Source organism: Cupressus sempervirens, chromosome 1 (genome assembly GCF_028749045.1).
Source record: "Cupressus sempervirens isolate cs-2001-9-10 chromosome 1, ASM2874904v1, whole genome shotgun sequence".
Classification (NCBI taxonomy): domain Eukaryota; kingdom Viridiplantae; phylum Streptophyta; class Pinopsida; order Cupressales; family Cupressaceae; genus Cupressus; species Cupressus sempervirens.
This window is the reverse complement of record NC_143118.1, coordinates 63,974,769-63,990,022: the sequence shown is the minus strand read 5'-3', so window position 1 is coordinate 63,990,022 and position 15,254 is coordinate 63,974,769. Positions and strand designations below refer to the sequence as shown.

General features: G+C 32.6%; 1 pseudogene; it reads right to left on the bottom strand.

Moving 5' to 3' along the window:
- Positions 1–267: 267 nt before the first annotated feature.
- LOC149576167 (dirigent protein 23 pseudogene) lies at positions 268–819 on the bottom strand (annotated as a pseudogene).
- Between the last annotated feature and the right edge of the window lie 14,435 nt (positions 820–15,254).

The window sequence follows — 15,254 nt, the reverse complement described above, 5'->3', positions numbered from 1 at the left end:
TGCTCTGGGATGTAGTTACATTGTAACTCCAGCTTTATTCAACCTAAAAATAAATGAGCACGGAATTTCAGCTTTCAACATTTATTTGAGAATCCAACCAAGAACAATATGGCCAGCCTTAAACATCACACACTAAGCAAGAAATTAAGTTTGAAAAAGTAAGTCAAACTTTGACTATTTAACACTTTGACTATTTAACATCCACCGTTTAAGCCGCTCGGAACAATACAAGATATTAGGGCAAACAATGTTGGCCCATTATTATAATCAGTGATGATATACGGTGACATCGTAGTGAACGATTGCGTTGCCAGATTTTTCGAAGATGTGAGTTCTGGCGAGGGCGTATCCCCGAGCCAGCCTGAATTTCCCACTTCCTCCCACAATCGCCAGCTCTCTCACCTTGCTAAGAATGGCGTTACTACCCACAACAGAAAGCGTACTGCCGTTGAACTTCCCTGCCTGGAAAACGTAGGTGAGCGCCATTAGCAGGCGAAGCTCCTCTTGACTGGCGAAGGCGTAGAGACCCTGCGCTTTGCCAACCACTGTGGAGGACGGGTCGGGCCCCTCCGTCAATGGGTCGTCCATCACAAACACCTTTCCGAACTCAGTTGCCGACGTCTTTGTCGTCGGAGCCGACGCCACCTCCACTGCCGTCACATTTTTTCCCGCAATTCTGTCATGTTAATAGAATTGCAGGTGAGTTATTTTGTCCTTTGATGGCCGATATGCGCCTTGGGCAGAATATTGCAGTGAAGAAAACATTGTTATAATCACCGCAAGTACTACTAAATGCTTCTTCGACTCCCTCCTCGTCATTATTTGTGGATGATCGATAGATAGTAATATTGGATTGGCATGGAATATTGAAGGAGTTGTTTATATAACGAGAATAGTTGATATTGTGTTCTGGACTGTAGCAACTCCTTACTAAATACTGACATGTCCGGATTCGGCTCTAGAATGTTTAGATTTGGTTTTATATGTGAAGATTATGTTAATTTCCCCACCACCCCACCACTATTTTTATGCTTGACTCCCAAGATAAGGATGGAGGAGATTATGAGCCAATAGACTATTATAAGTTAAAAGATCACTGAGATTACGCACGAGGATGGAGGAGAATACAAACTAATAGACTATTATAAGTTAAAGTCCAGTGGGATTGTGCATGTCTCATGCTGATAAATATTTAGATCGTCAGGAATGTGAATGTAAGAATGGTAAGTTTAAAAAAATGAAAAATGAGTATAGATTAAAAGGTTATGGCAGGGCATGGCGTGCCTCTTTGTATTCATTAATTTGTATTCTACAATTCGTGTACATGTCATCAATAGCAATCTGATATAGCTACTCGTGCAATTCATTGAAGTTGGTGGAACAGATGCAACTCCTCAATTCATCAGAATTCTAGTGGTAGACTTGTCCAAGTTATTACAAGTATCACAAAGGTTTATTGTGTGGTTAGTCTAAGTAATGACCATTCTTAAACATCACATGCTAAGGAAGAAATTAAGTTTAAAAAATAAGTCAACTTTGATTCTTTAACACTTTAATCTTAGGAATCAAGCCTTAGTGTGTGATGTTTAAGTCGTCTGTTAAGAAACAACTTTAAGATTTTAATTTATATATAATGAAACTCTAAAATATGTATACATAAAAGACATTCATGTTCGTATACTAGTATCTATTAAGAGGGAGATTTTTGAATTTATATTTTAAGAAGTTACGATTTCTAATGATGAGATGTGTTTAAATGTATTTTTATTGATATTTGTTGTAGGCTAAGTATTATTATGATGATTTTTGAGATTTTATGATTTATAGAGTGATTAAAACTAAAGACATAGACCAATAACAATTTTCTATCATACAAATTTAGATTTATATAAAAGATTTTTAACTTCAAAAATTTAAAATATTATTTTTTATTTTATATATTAAAAGCAGTCAATAATAGTTGACTGGCCCAAGAAGAAATAAAGTAGTGATAGCTCACTGACCAACAAAAAAATAAACTAGCTACCCATATTGAATATCAAAAACACATTGCTACAAAAAGAGTTTAGCAACCAAGTAACTAACCAGTTACGCCAGAAGATAGTACTAAAATAGTAAGTAGTATCAACTATACCATCAACGGTATTAATAAAAGTCTTAAAAGTCCAAATTTTCACATTAACTAACAATAACTATAAAAAGTAGCAAAACATAAACATCACAGGAAGAGGTCAAACCTTCTTCTCCTCCTAGGGGGGTGGTTTTGATAGCAACGCATCCACACAATCATCCACAAGGAAGTTATAGAACATCTAGGAGCTTTCATCTTCCTCCTCTACTTTACCTCCCACCTTCTCCAATTGCAAGAGATAGAGGGTACTAGTAGTAGCATGCATGACTTAGCAGCAAATTCTGCCCTCGTGGTTAACCTCACATCCAGCTCCGTGACCATCTTTTTCATTTTCTCATTCCCCACCCATAGGTTCTTTATCTCATCTTCAACCTGCACAAAAGTGATTTTCTTCATATTGAGGGTAGTGGGATGGGGTGGATAGGGGGAGCAACAAGGGGTCCTCCTTTTGCTTCATGAGAGGAGAGATGGAAATCATAGGGGAGTTGTCATTAGAACCTAGAGTCTCCTTCTTAGATGTGAGATCTATCATGTCCAAATTGTAGCCAACACATGAGATATATCGTTATCCTAAAAAACTTTTGTCATCTTCGGGGATGAATTATTAGCAATTTCCTCTTCATCATCCTCAATAACTAGAACCTCTTAGATTTCTATTATTTCCTCACATGTTTCCTTTCTCCCAACTACCTTTAGACTCAAAGTCAAAATCCACCTCTTCCAAACTTTCCTATTTTTTCATCATTCTTTACTTATTGGGGTTTGAGGCAATTCTATGGGAATATCTTCTACCCCCAATTAATTCCATCCCAACCTCACCCATATCCACACCACAACCATCACTAGTTTAGGGTTTAATTGGGCAAAAGACACATTAGTGAGGTCCTTAATTTTGAGAGCACTAGAGGAAGGGGATTCCTAAGAAATAAAATGGTGTTGGGAATGTAGGTCAACATAGCCACAGGGAAGGTACTAAGTGATGGAGGTTGTAATAAAATAATATTGTGTGCAGAACACATAGCACAATAAAAGTTGTACAAGTGAAATATGAGACCCTGGTGAAGAATAGTATTTCCTCACTATAATTTCTAATATCCATGATTGATGCTTCAAGATCCTAAAGTAAGAAAAAAGGAAAGGAAATCTCATCTTGGTACCAAAAATGGCTTAGTAGAGGGAAGTGGTAGTAATTGCTAACTTTGAAGTGACCCTCCAAGGTAAGATACTTCATTATCAAGTAGTAGACATCATTTCATGGATTTGGCATCTTTTCTCTAGAAACCACCTCTCATGTGCAATGACTCCTCATTGGCCTTGAAGAACTATTTCATACTTGTTTCATCTACAACCTTGGTGACATGTTTCCATTTCCTGCCTTCCAAAGATAGGCCAATCACTTGGGCTATAACTTCTTCATTAATTTCAAAAGTGATCCCATTAATAGTAGGTTTGTGATCCTTCCATGTATTTACCAAGTACACATGATCATCATTTTATCATATCTTTCCATAGCCTCCATGAGAGCTATGAACCCATCCTTAGTGATGGACATCAAAGCACATGGATGAACTTATACCATTTTACCTCAATTCACCACAACTCAATTCAATCTCTCTCATCATCCATTTTGACTAGAAAACTAGAATCCTGTATTTCTTCCAACATAAAAGCTTTAGGGAAAATGTAGAGACAAAAATTAGGCTTGTAGAGAAGGTGTATGTTAAAATGATATTTTCTAGTGAAATGAATGAAAACAATGTCTTTCCATGATTGGCTAAATCAATTTTTGTCTTATATGGGAGAAATTCCATTAGCATGTTTTAACCTATCATTCTAACTATGTTTTTATCATAATAAAAATTGATATTTAATAATATATGATTATAATTTATATTTTTAGAATAAAATTAATAATAATAAAAGATTTAATATATTTAATATAAAATATTTTTTTAGAATATTATAATATACTTAAAATGTATGTAATAATTTATATATTATAAAAATTAAATATAACTTATATAATATTCAATTAATAAATTTCATAAAAAAAATAGAATTTATAACATATATTATTCATTAATTTTTTATTTTGTCTTAATATATTCTTCTAATTTTAAATAAATTAAATATGCAAAATTTCAACTATCTATATAATTATGATTATAATTCTTTAACTTTAAAAAGAAAATATCACTTCTATTATAAGTATACAAATATATATATTAATAATTTAAAAAAAAAATATATCTAATATTTATAATTATAATTATGAAATTAGTAATTTGCATATAAAATTTAAGCTATAAGTAAATGCATAACTAAAGTCAAGTACTTAGTCACTAGTATAGATATCTTAAATAAATCTATCTAAAGAAATGCCGATAGATATCCATTATAAAATAATAATAATTTAATTTACTACATCTAAAATTATTTACATTTCCTTTATCTCAATTTATTTAGTTTTTTACTAACTTAAAATTTCTATTTTAATTCCTAAAAAATGGATGATTTATATCTCCAATTATTATAATTTAAACAAATAATTTATTTGGTATTTATTAAATTATTTTAAAAAGAATGTAATGTTTATAATAATATTTAAACTTTTGACATGTAGATGGTTGCCAAATTTAACCTAGAAGAATCGAATTTAACATTAACACGCTCACACCATCCCACCCCGCCCATTTTACCATTGTAGAATGCCTATCAACATTAATTATGGACACTTTTTATAAACTTTGTAGTTGTTTTCATCAACTAGAAGGGTATAAGTTGTAAATATAAAGTTTTCTAGTTTAAATTATGACAAGATTTGGTGCTCAATTTTTTTACTATTCCTTATCTTAAATAACATTACAAACACTTATGATAACCTAAATTTTTTATTAGCTTTCTAAAATTGTAAAATAAAATTTATATATTTTTAAACTTAGGTCTTACAAATCAAATCAATAAAAATAAGACTATAATATCTTATGTATAATATAAAATTCTGATTTTTTAACATTAATTTTGGAAAAATCAAATCCAAACTTGTAACAATTTATTATTTATGGTAGAAACTAAAAATTAAAAAATTAACTCAAATTACACCTTTAATATAGATCATGAAATGTTGATGCGAAAACTTCCAACACAATCATTTCTAGAAATTATTGCTACAAGATGATGCATTGTGGAAAATTAATGTCTTTAACCTTTAATATCACTCAATATTATTTTAAGAATAAAATAAAATTTAGTAAATAAGTAGACCTCTTTGAATAATTGACATGGACATGTGAACCCACAATAGTGGGTTACACTTTTTTGAAGGAAGAAATTCCTCCAAAATCTTGCAACCATGAAATTTTTATCTCTTAGTTTGGATAGATTTTTTTTTTAAAGTTTCAATAGAAACTAATTAGTTTCTATCAAAACTAATCAAAATCAAAGTTTCTATCAAAACTTTCCATGCCATATAATTTCGATCGAAACTTTCTATGTAGTTTCGATCGAAACTATGAAGTCCAACTAGGGTTTGTTAACCCCGCTATTGGGCTCCTTAGTTTTGATCAAAACTATATGGATTAGTTTCAATTGAAAATAGTTAATATAGTTTAAGAAAAATGGGAATGTTCAAATAGTTTTGTGCGACCCCACATGTCATTTACGATAGTGGTGAATAGTTTTGATCGACAGTGGCCAAAAAGTTTTGATTAGAAGCAAAAAAAAGAGAGGCATCCGAATTTACCAACCTTTGAAAAAGGTACGATTCTCCCCCTTTTCAACCTATTTTATATGTTTTTAGTTTCATTTTATATGTTCTTAGTTTCATTTATACAATTTTAGTTTCATTTTATACATTTTTAGTTTCATTTTATATATGCTTTTTGTATGTACATATATATATCATGTATATGTATACATGTATATATCATGTGTGTGTGTGTATATATATATATATATATATATCATGTATGTATGGATAAATTTATATCTTGTATATATATCATGCATATATGTATATATATGCACATGTCTATACATAAATATATATGTATATATGTTATATATCATGTACATGTATATATATATATATATATGCATGCACATACATATGTACATGTATATGTGTATATATGCATATATATACATGTATGTATACATACATATTGTGGATATGTACACATACATTTAAAGTTTTAATGTACGCATGTGAACTTGTAATATATTAAAATTTAAGTTCATATATACATGTGTGTGTCTATGTGTTTGTGTTTTTAAATCTTCACCTTACTGCTAATAATTTAATTTCAATGAACTAACCCTTTAACATTAGTTCCAACAGGTTAGGTCACATATATGAACCCTAATATAAACTTCACCTTGACCTCCTCACCCTAATCTTGAAAGTCTAATTAAACCTTGACAATTTAACCTAATCTAATTTAAATAAATATAATCATGCAATCCCAACCCTAGAAATTTCATGTAACACAATGCTAACCCTCACATAAATTTAATCCTAATCTTAACTCTAAAAATTATATATTTACCCTAGAATTGATAGGTTGATTCTAACCATAACCATAAAATCTAAGTTGTACCCTAGAAACATAAACCTTTAAACCTAAAGTTATATCATTTTAACCCAAAATTTATCCCTACACCTAACCATGATGTGAAGACAATCTATAAATTTTTACAACACGATCCTCACTTCTTAACCTTAAAAAATGGACCAATTTATGAATCCTAACTAAAACTTGTAATCTAGATTTGTACACTAACCCTAAACATTTAATCCTAAAGATCCCTAAAAATTATATTCACTTTCCCTAACATTGATCATGATTCTAATGATATAGCTCTAGAAATTCTAACCACAATCCTAGCTCTTAGCCTAACCATGTAACTATAGTTCCATAACATATTTACCTTTTAATCTTAGGTAATACTAAACCTAATAACAAGCTAATTATATTAATTTACTCAACATTTAACACTAAATCCTAAACCTAATCATAATTCTACCTATAATGCTAACGTAAGTCTCACACTGATATTAAACACTAATAATCTAACTATATAAGTTACACAATTATAACACTAACCCTAACTCTAACCATAATAGCTTACTCAACATAAAACACTATTCTGAACACACACTCCTTTAACCCTAGCCCTAAATCTTTCCCTAACCCTAACTTAATGAAGATTTACCATGATTAAACCCTAATAATGGTCCCCTAAACTTAATCTTAATACTAAACTAGGTAACCCTAAAATTAACCCTAGAACCATAATATAAACCATAATCATGATAAAACATTAACCATGAATGCCAACCCTATTCAAATTAATTTATGCACTCTGAGTCATGTGTAGTTCAAGAAGAATATGTAGTACTAATTTTATAACTCTAAACCTAACTATAACCCTAATTAATAAGTCTTAAACTAACCCTAATATTTTAACTTTAAGCCTAACCCTAAAATTAACTATAAACTTAACACTAACACTAACTCTAATCATAGTCCTACTTATTTCCCTAGTAACCTTAGCCATGATCATGACAATCTACCTATTAAATTATATAGTAAATCTCTTTCTATATTTAACCTAGAGTTATGTGTCAGGTAGTCCACCCATGTGATCTAGACTCTATCTAGACTTAATTAAAACAATTTTATGAATTTGTCACATGCACACACAATGTACACATGTACATGTGTTATGTTTGTTTCATCCTTATGAAATTCTATGTACATGTACATAACATATGTTAATTTCATGTTTAAACATGTATTATTTAATTTCATGTGTTGACAAAATTTTAGTTTCTTAAATATCAAGTACAATAATTTTCAAGTTTATTAAATCTTATATTTTAATTTAGGATGTAAAAGTTCACACATGTAGTACTATACCTATGTTATGTTCATTTCATGTTTACACATATTATATACATTTAATTTCATGAATTTGTACTTGATAAATTTCAAGTTTATTAAAAGTTGTGTATTTAAATTTAAATTTTAGGTTTACACATTATATACACACACGCATACTACATACATTGACCTTCACATGACAGATCAACAGCCTCATATCTCCCTGAGCAACAGCCTCCTATCCCCTCCATGTAGCCTCCTCCTACGGTGTAGATGTTAGTGAATCATTGAATCATCACTGAGATATTGCTAGCCTTTAAACATAGTTCTTGATCATTCTTATTAGCAGTTTAAGTTGTTTGAGGGAAGCTTTGATTTTTTTTGGTGCATTCGTCATCAATAGCTTTCTTTCAATCTTTGAATTCTGAGTACATTTTTATTTGAAAAAATCAAAATTACATCTTACGAGGGATCTCCCCTCTAAACTCAAAGGAAGATCATATACCAAGGGCCTATCTAACTATTGGAGAAAATAATTTTCCACACATTCCATTGGGCCAAATCATGTACTTTCTAAGTGATAAATCTTCTTACCAACACTTTTTTGGCAACTCTACTGGTGATTTGAACAAGAAAGATTAATCATTTGCCTATGATGGAGCAAGATGGTGTTTCTACATGAGAATGTGATTCAAGTACTCAAGCCGAATCTTGGTTTCTAGGACACACAAGAAGACATAATTTCTTATTTGAACACTTTAGCCTAGAGGTGTAGACGAAGTGCTCAGCAATATCATCAAGTGAATCAAGTTCTAGAAGAAGAAAAGGAATTTGGAGAAATCTTGCAAAGAGCTTATATCAACCAGAACATTGTGGTCGTTGAGAGAAAATTTTCTATTCCAAGAAGGAACGGGCAAAAGTGTACCCACATTCAAGATCAAGAAAATGATAATTAGTAAGGTGGCTAATAAAAGGTACCTCCCTTGAAGGAATGAAGGTTAGTGACTCTATTCAAATATTGAATAATGGCGACTCTATCTAAAAATGTGAATTTAGAATCATGGTTTGGTACAAAGGAAAAGTTAAAAGTGATAGTGATGATGAATATTTTTCATATCCAAAGAAGAAGACTCTTGATGAACCGATACAAGTTGATTTCTTGAAGAGTTTTTATGGTGGCTTGCAGCTTGATCCAGAAAAGATTCACCCATCTTTACTTCACACTCTACAAAAGATAGATGAAGAAGATAGTAAAGACAATCAATTTTGCTCTTGCAACCCAAGATCATTTTCATAAAGAAGTTCTACATACGAGCACAAAGAAGACTTCATTCCAAATTATGATTCATGTGAATCAAAGTTGGATTTTGTTGATCAAGAAAGTAATTCAACACCTACACCACTTGCTCAAAATAATAATACTTCTAGTGATCCTAATCGAGTTCAATTGTTAAGAAGCTTCTATGGTAATAAAAAACTCGATCCTACCAAACTATACTCTACATTGCTTCAAAAATTGTAGAAAATTGAACAAGAATATGAAGGGGGAAATCATTTTCTCGCTGATGGAATACCTTGCAAGAAGAATATTGAAAGGGATTTATCAGAAGATGTATGAGTAGAAGATGATTAAGAAAAGTTAAGTGAAAAAGGAAAATAAATATGTATTGAGCCTTGTGATAGGCATTACAAAGATCTTGAGAAGGTAATAGAAGTCATTCATGAATCTAAAAAAAGGGATCCCAATGAAGAGGCATCAAAATCTTTACATAGATGCTTGCACCTATAGTTTGAAAAGAATGATGAATAGAGAGTTTCAGAAGATGAATCAAATGTGATCACTTTTCCAAGTTGGTGTCTTGATGCTTCAAATGATGACTTCCTATGTGGAGAGTATCTTCCCATTTCTCTATCATTGGTCATCGAAGAGGAGAACAAGGTTGATAAAAGTCAAGATCCTACCATTGAAAATCAATTTCTAGATATGGATAATGCTAATATCAAGAATCAGGAAATTTTGGAAAGGATCAATTTTATTTGTATGAGTAAAGATATCGAAGATCTTATCAAGGCATGTGATTAGGAAAGTGTAAGTGTTCATAAACTCGAGTAGGTTCATGATAATATCCAAATCTATTCAAGATCCCCTCTTGATCAAGGTCTTAATTCTCTAGGAAGTGACTCCCATTTTAAGCCCTCACAAGTTGTTGATCATGATTATGATTCATCATTTATGAAGGTACATACATCAAAATAGGTGTTCACTCCTTGGAGTTCTATACAAATTGAAAAGGATCATGTTGCAAGTAATGACACAAAGACCTTAGATAAATTCACAAAGGAATCAAAAGTTCATGAGGTATGTTCAAATCAAGAAATTAAGAAATATGAAGATGGAGTACAAGTGAACCCTACCCCACCCGACCAAGAATCAAAGTTCAAAGAGGCAGATCTCATCCTAGGTTCACATGATCATGAATCATGAATAACGCAAGTTATACACAAGGAAGATGTACCTTCAAATCGAAAGCATTGCTCAGAATTTTAAACAAGGACCATGGTAATTGAAGAAGAAAACCTCTATATATCATTAAAGAGCCAATGGATTCATGATAATCAATCATGAGAAATCCAAGTAGAGGGGTTTCTAGATGGAGCAAAACACTAGTATTTCATTAAAAAGCTTTAGAATCTAATACTACCTCTCTTTCAAAATGAAATTAGTAATGACATGCAATAGGAAGAAGATTTGATTTTAAAGTCAAATTTTTTATGAGGAATGGTTATTTGGATATATTCTCTCATCCAAAGAAATGGATCATGTTTGGAATCTAAAATTTGGAAATCAAGGAGAAAGCCTACATATGACTTTGCTAAAACTTTGGAGTTGCCACCTATTAGCTCACTATGGTATATATTTTCCTTATCCTATCAATGGATGTGTATGACTAATTTGGAGCGTAAGCTACTAGAGGTAGGGGTTTCCTACCATGTACATATGTTAGCTAGGAGTTTTTTTGTGTCTTTACCTCATTTTTGTTTAGCTTTTGATCACAATTTTGGTGTGCCTAGTCCTCTTTCATATATTTATCTCCTTTCTAGGTGACTCTATAGCCCTTGTGATAAAGCACTACTCTTGTTCAAGGCTGGGTTGATTCAGCATTCTACAAAGTCATTGTCCCTAGATAGAGGCAATTTTTACCTTGATGTTTTTACATTAGAAGTTAAAGAAAAGTTTAATTCGGGAATGAAAGTAAAATTAAAATGCTAAACTTTTATCTCTCCCCATACTAAAATCTTATCTCTCTACGTACTAAACATTTCTCTCTCCCCATAGTAAAACTTTTCTATTTACACGTACTAAAAAATTACTCTCTCCCAAAACTTTAACTTTTTTCCCTAATCCTAACCCAATCTTTTGAACCTAAACTCCAACTTTCAAAAACTACTAACTCAACATAAACTTGAAAGATATGATTTGAAGCTAATCTTTGATAGATATTTGAAACTAGGAATAGTGCCATGAAAGGTTGGGAAAGTATTCTTCAAATGAATGCAAAAGTTCTATGGAGGAGTACAAGAAGCTTCAATGAAAATCTATGAGAAAATGAATCTACATGGATTAGTTAAAACTAGTCATTTGAAAATATTGTGAACAGTGAATCTAGATTTGGTAATGAGCATTTAGAACCATAACTAGCCATACAAATGCCCTCTTTTCTCTTTAAGTGCACATAACATAAAGAAATCATAGGAGTCAATCGACGGTAGTAATAAAATGGATTTTGAATGATCATCCTTGTAGATATAGATTATTGAAATTTAATAATTTTTTTATCATATCATCAAACTAAATATGGTTGGTTATGCAAGTGCTTCAACAAGTCAGTGGCTTGTTTGATGAACTATCTAGAATAGAGCTTGAGGTGTTCGATTTATGGACATGCATAGGGGAAGAATTATCAAGTCATGTGAATCATTTAACTCAATTCCATCATGCTTCATTATGGGATCACAAGCTCTAGCACCAGAATTGTTTGAAAGAAATTCCCAAATGAAGAAGCTAAATATCATACTTCAAGTATAATGGAGTATATTTTTTTCCAACCTAAAGCACATGTTACAAAACAAAGATTTTATGTTTTAGAATTTAGTGTCCCATAATAATGAAAAATTTTGGTTGCACTTGAACTTGGGGTCATGCTCATTGTCAAAGCTTAATGGGATTTTATCTTGGTACATGTTAGCCATTATAATCACACACAATCAGATACTCCCTACAAGTGTGTTACCATTTTCATGGTGAAAATGATCCAGATTTTAAAATGGAAGAACAATCTAATGCAATGAGAATTCAACCTTTTGGAGGTAATCTGGATCCCTATAAATAACCACATAGTAGAAACACAACAACAAGATACAAAAATACAAGATGATACCCAAATCATAATACTTGATTCATAAAATAATTGTTTACATGCAATATGCCCAATAATAAGGTCTTTCAAGTTAGGGCCAAATACAATAGCAATTACAAATCAGTTTTGCAAGATCCCTCAAGATCCAACTCAACACTAATCCCAACTAGTCCACATCCACACTCTGATAGGAAACCCCAAGGAAATATCAACTTATGCTTGCAAGTCCACCAAGAAATCTCCTAATTTTCCAAGCCTCGGCTACTAGCCCTTCAAAGTTTGCTCCTACACTTCACTCTCTTCTCCAAGATGGATGACTCTACTCTCTATTCTACTCCTTCAAATGAATGAATGAAAAAGACTCCACAAAACATGCCTACTTATACCCAATTAAGAAACAAGTTATCCTATCCCATTACAAATTAAAGTAAACCAAGTTACATTAAATACATGTTGAGCCACAAGTTGGCTGCCAACAGATATTAAATACTAAATGACTTAAAAGGATTACAACACAAATTAAATGTGCATGGGAGAGATAACCAAGACCCAAATAGGTCCACACAAAATCCTAGATCAATCCACTTCATGATCACATGTTACATGCATTAAATGCACCAAATTGATCAAAAAAATCTTCGAGAACTCTTTCCCACTAGTCATACTATTGAGCATCAACAAGACCACAAGTGTTGTCGAACCCCCACAAGCATTTCTGAGTTTCATAGGTGTCAAGAAACCAACACATTCCAAGCACTCTAATGAGTGTTGATAAATAATTGATGTTGATCCCTTCAGCAATTGAGCCCTTTCAATGACCAGGCACCTCAACCAACACTACACCCAGTATCCCCAAACTCCCAATGCACACCAAGTTACTACAAGCATCGTCGAGTGCCTTCGATGACCAAGTGTCCCAATCTACATTGCTTCTCCAACCGAGTAACACTCCAAGTACTCTCCAAATCAACTACTGAGCCTTCTTCCATGAATTCCAAAGTAATCATTAAGAAAACCCAAGATGCTCCTAGATTAGACACCCCAGGTAAACAGAAAAGTGTGTCCCACACTTTGATGTCCAAATAAAGATCAACAACCATATTCATCTTCACCAAAGGATTCCACTCAAATAGGTACATGAAAATCATCCACATCTGCATCCATCTATCAAACACTAGAATCTAAATCATCCAATCAGCATGGTCATTCCTAGGAACAAACTGAATAGAATGCTTCATCAACAAATCAGCAAATAGTGAATCCACGTCAGCAACAAAAAACTCTACATTAGCAAAAATATTTAGATCTCCATCAAGATATGCCAAACTCACAACACCAAAAATCTCATTGCTTGCAACAAGATGTTCTGCAACACATAACTCATCACCAACAACAACTTGATCATCTACAATCAAGTACTCTGTAATTTCCATGTCACACTCAACTGACTGATCTTGAAAACCAATCTTCATCCTAGCATCAACAAGGTTAGGAATATCCTTAGCAATAGCCTCAAGTTGCTCTGTAGGTTTTGCATTAGACTTCAGAAACTAATCAACAAAACCAACCTCTTCCACCTCGACCTTGCTATGCCATCTTCTCTAATAGACAAGTCTTCTAACTGGCCAAAAAAAATCTCTTCCAAATTGGTAGACTCAAACTCCACAAACATCTATGGAATTCCCTCCTCATCACATCCTTAACTTGATCAGCCAAACTAGCTTCAAATCGAGTAGACATCTCCTTAGCTTGATCAGCCAAACTAGCTTCAAACCAAATAGATATCTCTAAAAACCTCCTCTCCACCACATCATGAAGATTCACAATCATCTCATGATCCAATCTTCTCAGAGCCATCTTCTAAGATCTTCACAAATCCTCTTCAACAAATCCTTTACATGCTCCTTGTGATAAACCCAAATTGTTTGTAAGTCAGATCACAACTTGCCACCTCACATGAACAACCATAAACAAGTTGCAAGTCTAGGAACACAGATCTGCAATTTACAAACTCTTTGTGATCATGCCTCAACAAGATCAATCTCCCATCTTCTCATCCATAGATCCATCTGCAAGTCCTTTGTAATCTACCACCTCACAACCAAGACATCTAGGACTCTAGAAAGAACAATCCACCACCAGATCAAAATCTTCTCAGATCAACTCCTCTCAACCCAAGGTCCTGTGCAAACTACATCAACTTTGGCGATCGGTCTACGCACTCAAGAATAATTGTGCTCTCATACCAGCTGATGTAGGGAGAATCTAAAGATACCCCTTTTGGAGGTAATCTATATCCCTAAAAATAACCACACAATATAAACACAATAAGAAGATACACAAATACAAGATCTGATACCTAAATCACAATACTCGATTTATAAAATAATTATTTACATGCAATATGCCTGGTTGTAAGGCCTTCTGGGTTAGGGCCAAATAAAACAAAAATTATAACACAATTCTACAAAATCCAACTCTAAACTAATCCCAGCTAGTCCACATCCACACTTTGATAGGAAATCTCAACTTTTTCTCACAAACCCACCAAGCAATCTCCTAGTTTACCAAGCCTCAGCTACTAGCCCTTCAAAATTCACTCCTACAATTCATCCTCTTCTCTAAATTGGATGACTCTACTCTTTGATCCACTCCTCCTCTGAATGAATGAAAATGACTCCATAAATACCCCTACTTATACCCAATTAAGCCACAAGTTGACCTAGCCCATTACAAATTAAAATAAACCCTTGCATCATATACATGTTGAGCCACAAGTTGGCCTTTAATAGATATTAAATACAATATTCCTTAAAAGGC